Source organism: Galeopterus variegatus, unplaced genomic scaffold (genome assembly GCF_000696425.1).
Source record: "Galeopterus variegatus unplaced genomic scaffold, G_variegatus-3.0.2 Scaffold4390, whole genome shotgun sequence".
NCBI lineage: Eukaryota > Metazoa > Chordata > Mammalia > Dermoptera > Cynocephalidae > Galeopterus > Galeopterus variegatus.
In genome coordinates, this window is record NW_007730501.1 from 31,279 (window position 1) to 37,115 (window position 5,837).

A 5,837-nucleotide genomic window follows, 5' to 3' on the forward strand; every position below is an offset into this window, starting at 1 on the left:
TTTAAATGTCTCAGCAATCAAATAAGCATGACATTTTAATTCTCGGTTTGAAGATTAAAAACGGGATTCAGCAATGTTACATAACTTGTGTAATGTTAGTAAGTGACAAGTCAGGCTTGGAACCCAGAGCCCTACAGACAGCAAAGTCTAGATCCTTTCTTTGATTACACCAGGCAACGGTTGTACAATTCAATTAAATGCTTGGTATTTTACGGTGATGACTTTTGAAACTCTGAAGGAGACAACACTTACATGCATATTCGACTGCTTTTCAGCCTTACCTCATACTACTCAAGAAATCACCTTTAGTAACACACAAACTCTGATCTCACCACTGATAAAGTCTAAGAAATCCTCCAAAGACCAACCCCTATGGCCCTAATTCACGTGGGCATCAAGAAACCAAAGGCTTGCTCAACTGGAGGTCATGACCCCTGCTCTGTGCTGATGTGGGGGGGGGGAAGGTCCTTGCAGCGGAGGTTGTCCTGTGAACGTGGTGGGCCTACGCACACCTTCAGGGGGTGGGGCGGGGGTTAAGCAACAGATAAACCCTGATACACACGGAACTGGAAGGAAGTAGGAGGCTTGGAAGCAAGAACTAGAGTCACTAAAAGGGGCCACCTCGCCACCTTTGGGAGATATGCTGTAAGTTACCAAGACATTCTGCTCCTTCTGATTAAGCAGAAGATGAAGAATGGAGCCTTTCAAGTTTCACTTCAATGACATTTTAAAGAGACAAAAGCTTTCTTCTTGTTATCACAAAAGACAGTTAGAATCCAGGGGCCATGTTTTCCTTTTCCTTAGATTTCTTCACTCAGTTCTACCAAACATTTTTGAGCAGTACAGAGTAGTGATTAAGAGCTGTCGCTTGGAAGCATCCAGGGTTATTTTGCATCTTGACTCTGACATACTACATGAATTTGTGCAAGCTACTTAAACCCCCAAGCCTCAGTTTCTTCACCTATAAAATGGAGTAATAACAGCACTGGCCCTACCTTGTAAAACTGTGAGGATTAAAGGAGATAATGCACTAGAATTTAGTGCAGGGCCTGGAACATAAAAAGTTTAATGAAGATCAATGGCAAAATTGCATGTGCCAGCATTATGGTAGATCTTAAGGACACACAGATGTACAGACGTGGTCATTTCTGAGATGTCTCACAGGCTCCACCTGTGCTGGGCTCAAGATATCACCTAATTACACAGAGGACTATATGGTAAAAGACACAATGCTCACATAAAACTATTTATCTATTACAGAGTTGAAGTCACTTTCAAGTGCCTCTGCAAATCATCTGTTTTTAAGCAGGGGAAAAACAAATAAGAATGGGAAAATGGAAATCAAAAGACCTGATTCCTATAAAAATACTACCATAGGAGCAATGGCTACTGCCAGGTCTGCGTGTCCTGGAGTGATCAGATAATCCAGCCATCTGGAGATCGGGTAGATACTCGAGGAGGAGTAATTCAAGGTAATTTCTGTAACACCATTACCCATGCTCTACCCAAAGGGAAAACAGGCACTTGGATCTTTTGATTAACATGTGAGTGGCTACAGCTAAAACATCACGTGGTCTGCTGAGCAGAGGTTTTCCTGCTGTCTGCAACAACAGTCAGCACAGTGGGCCACCTGTCAGCATCAGCTTCACCTGGACTTACAGATCAACTCTTCCATATCGTTGAGCATAGGGTGTGTGAGTGTATGGGAGTGTGTATGGCTGTGTGTGTGTGTGTGTGTGTGTGTGTGCGCGCGAGCGTGCATGTGTGCACATGTTGGTGGGGGAATAGAAGGTGTCTGCATTGTTCTAATAGTAAACACATTTTCTTCCTGCATCGAGGTTACTGGTCCTTTGCTGAAGATATCTCTTTCCCAGTAGGTTCCATAAACATTCAGGGTCAGCTTGGCCTTGTACGCGTCACAAGGAAGAGAGTCAGATGGAGTCACTCCCCAGTCACTGTGCACTTGCTCTCCTTTACCTGGAACTTACACCTTTTCTGTAACCTCTGAAATTAGACAGAGGAGAAAGAATGAAAACAAGATGCTATGTCAGGAAGCAGGATGCGGAGGAAAAGGTGAGGGAAAAGGAAGAGGTAAATATAATATACTGAGCACCTTCTACGTGCCAGACACTTAAGATGTTACACCTTTCTGTCCTCTAAATGGAGAAACCGAGTCTCGGCACGGAGGAAAAGGTGAGGGAAAAGGAAGAGGTAAATATAATATACTGAGCACCTTCTATGTGCCAGACACTTAAGATGTTACACCTTTCTGTCCTCTAAATGGAGAAACCGAGTCTCGGCAAGGTTATAGGACTTGCTTTCTGATGTCACTCAAGTGGTGCTAGAATTTGAAGCAAAATATGTCAGATTCCAAAGCCGTGATCTTTCTACATTTTCTTCCCAAAATAAGGAGTAAGGATCTGTGGCCAAATGAAGGTGGTACTGTGGACTTATGCAAGATGGCAAAAAATGTGTTCAAAAGAATTTTTGAAAGTTCTAGCATTTAACATGACCATTACAAAGCTGGAATTGGGCCACTTAAACAGAAGACAGCATCTTCTGACACCCAGGGTAACTTATTTAGGCCAGTGACAGGGCGTCCTAAGAGCAAGGGTTGTGCTGGGTCCTCTCGAGGTGGATGAAGGAATGGAGTCTGGGTGTCAGATGCACCAGGCGGGAGTACCACGGCAGCCCCGGCACTGACAACACCGCGATGGGCGGAAAGGCCCTGAGGTTTGCACTTGACAGCAAATGTCCTCCTCCAGAGTAGAGCTTATCACAGGAGGTGGGTCCACTGTCTGACTGACCTCCCCTGCTCTCTAGCCCTGCTTCTCTCCTCACAGTAAGTCTGGGCAGGAAAGGGCCTCACAAGTCGAGACCAGCATCCTCAATTTTCACATGAAAAATCTGAGACCAAACAGAAGTATCTGAGATCACACTTCTCGTTTCAGAAATTAGGTAGTTATCAGTTCTTGTTTTTGTTTTTCACTATAGTGTATGAAAGACAGAAAGGGTAGAAAAAAACCAAAAAAACAGAAATTTACTTTGTAGACACAAAGAAACCTCTACTTCTGTCGAATTTTCCTAATTCTATGACTGTGTGCTTTGAGTCTTTTTCTACCAGGTGGCATTAAAGATTTGTACTGATCCATTCACACACTATAGTCTAGGTCATTTCTAGGGTAACCAGCCAGGTTTACAGCTAAGAACTGGAGGGTGGGATGCTTCCTCTTCAGGCAGAGCTACTTGAATTGATCACCTTCTTGGGTGACTAACCACCCTACTTTGCCTGGGACTAAGGGGGTTCCTGGGATGTGAAATTTTCAGTGCTGAAAGTGTGAAAGTCCTGGGGAAGCCGGGACAAGATGGTTACCTTACTCCCTTCAGGAGGGCCACGTTCTCAGCTGAGCTAATGGACCCAGACAGATAAAATGTATTTAGCTGGTACGACACCAGCTAAATGGTAGTTAACACCTCAATTTTTAAAGAAAAGATGCAAGATGAAGATTAATGACTATAAAGGGCTTTGAGCCCTTGGGGAGGAAGGTATTCTCAAAGTAGGAAGTGTTAAGTCCATAACAGAAACAATATGAGAATGCAGTGGGGCTTTTTCATACCTAACAAGTATGACTAAACCTCTAAACACTTCCTGTTCCGTCCTGTGTTTTTCTGAAATTTGCTTTTCCTTACAGGACAAGAAGGTAGAAAAAAAAAGTTCTCTCTCTCTTCTCTTCTTAATAATAACAATAGGGAATTTCAAAACCTCCAAAGACTTCTATAGGTTTAACAAGCTCTCACTTTCATATAGAAATACTATGGAGAAACAAACACCACTCATTTTTCTCCCTAAGCATCCTAAATTCTTGCTACATGTAACCATCTGATTAGAAAAGATAAATATTGCACTTAAGTAACATCCACATTTGCATCCAGCCAGTTATATTTTCAATCAAAAACTTTTTTGTTGTTGTTGTTGCAGTTAAACACTGTGCTAGGTGCTGACAATACAACACTGAGTAAAAAGAATATATTTTTATTTTATATATCACAGTACTCTAAAGATCAAACACTGCCTTTCTGGACTTACTCGTGACTCCTCCTGCTGCAGGGGAGAAAGGGAGCCGCCGCCAGCAGCAAAGCTCACGCCACCCTTGCCTCTCCCCAGCAGTACTTCCTATTGCAAAGAGCAGGGCCACAAAAAGCAGCCCCACCTTCACCTTCACCTTCTCTGGCTCACCACATGCACTGGAAGTTCTCGGCCTAGAACGGGATGGAGGGGCAAGAAGCCACGGAGCGGTGACAGTGAGTTCAGTGCCCCACTGGGGCCTATTCCCAGGACAGCTGGAAGCTGCTGTGGTATGTGTGCTGGGGAAAGGCACCCTCCCGTGTTTTCTGGTCTCCCGGAGGCATGACTTGATCACTATAAAGTAATTTTTGGGGAAGGGCAAATGACAGCCCACTGAGGGGGCCATGGGAAACACTTTCCTTCTGCTCCTACTTGAAAGGGTTGATTGTTCTACCCTCCAAAGCCAAGGGGAAGATCAAATCCAGCTCACAAATCCACCCGCATTCTGCGGTGCAGAGACGTGCCAATGTAATTCTCCACTCCTGTAGGCTGAAGTCCAGAGGACTGAGATGAGAGGGTCGTGGGTCAGCAGAGCAGGGACAATAGTCAGATGTTCACCCAGCACCATGGCCACCTCACCAAAGAGCACACAGTCCCTGAAATCGCCTCTGCCTGTGCTGCGATGGACAGGCCTCCTTGGAGCTCCCCAGGGCCCTGAGGACTTGCACCTGTGTGCACACCACAATTGGCTTTTTTGAGCCTGGCAATCCCTGACCAGGAGCCTTACTGGCCTTCCCCTGTTTATACAAGACTCGCCAAGCAGGTTATGCTGCTTTTCTGCCACTTTTCTTTCCAGACACCCCTAAAATGCCAGGATATCAGGAAACAAGAGAGGGATAAGGTTTTTTCACCACAATCTCAAAGGCCTACAAAGGCACGCATAGACCTTAGGCTTTGCTAAAGGTCTGCTGCTGTTCTCTTAAATGGTGGGGTGTGTTTTTAAGAATAGTAAGGGAAGAGTTGTCAAAAGTAAGGTCAAAGTCAAATGCTCTATGTTTCTATCGTTACTGCTGGACCCTTTCCAGAGGAAGTAAAACGCACCCCTTGAAGCTGGCAGCAAGGCCTATGGTTGCATTAATAATAATTTTTGCTTGCACAGAAAAATGCCCCAGTAGCACATAGATGGTCACAAACTCCCCTTTCTGTTTTACAGATGTAGAAAACGTGGTAGTGAGAAATCAAATGCCCTTATGAATCAGCAAAAAACCTAGGGATAGAACCCAGGACAGCCAGTCTTCCTGATTTAACCCACACACCCAGCATGCTACGGGGAAAATGGTTATTTTTTCACTAGAAAAGAGACGACCTTCTACTTCAGACATGTAAGGTTAAAAAAAAAATCTTAAAGGACACCAGTTATTTGTGGAGAGAAGAATCAATAAAACAGTAGCTCAAGGCACAGTTTTTTCTTGAGGTCAGGATAGTATCTAACCAAGGTCAAGATTGTAATGAGCCAAGAGTTCAAAGGCCACTATCTTCCCCATAGTATGAGTCAGTCACATTTGTGCTTCAAGGTTGACGAGGGAGTCATCAAACTGCCAGGAATCACACCAAATAGGACTGGGAAACTGGCTACTCCTTTCATATCTCCTTTTCCATTCATAGAAAGGTAGGTGACCTGGGTAGTGACCCTCTCAGATCCTGGGAGAGTCAATTTATCAGGCATCAACCCACATCTCCCACCCAGCAACCCAACCCCTGACCTTCCAGG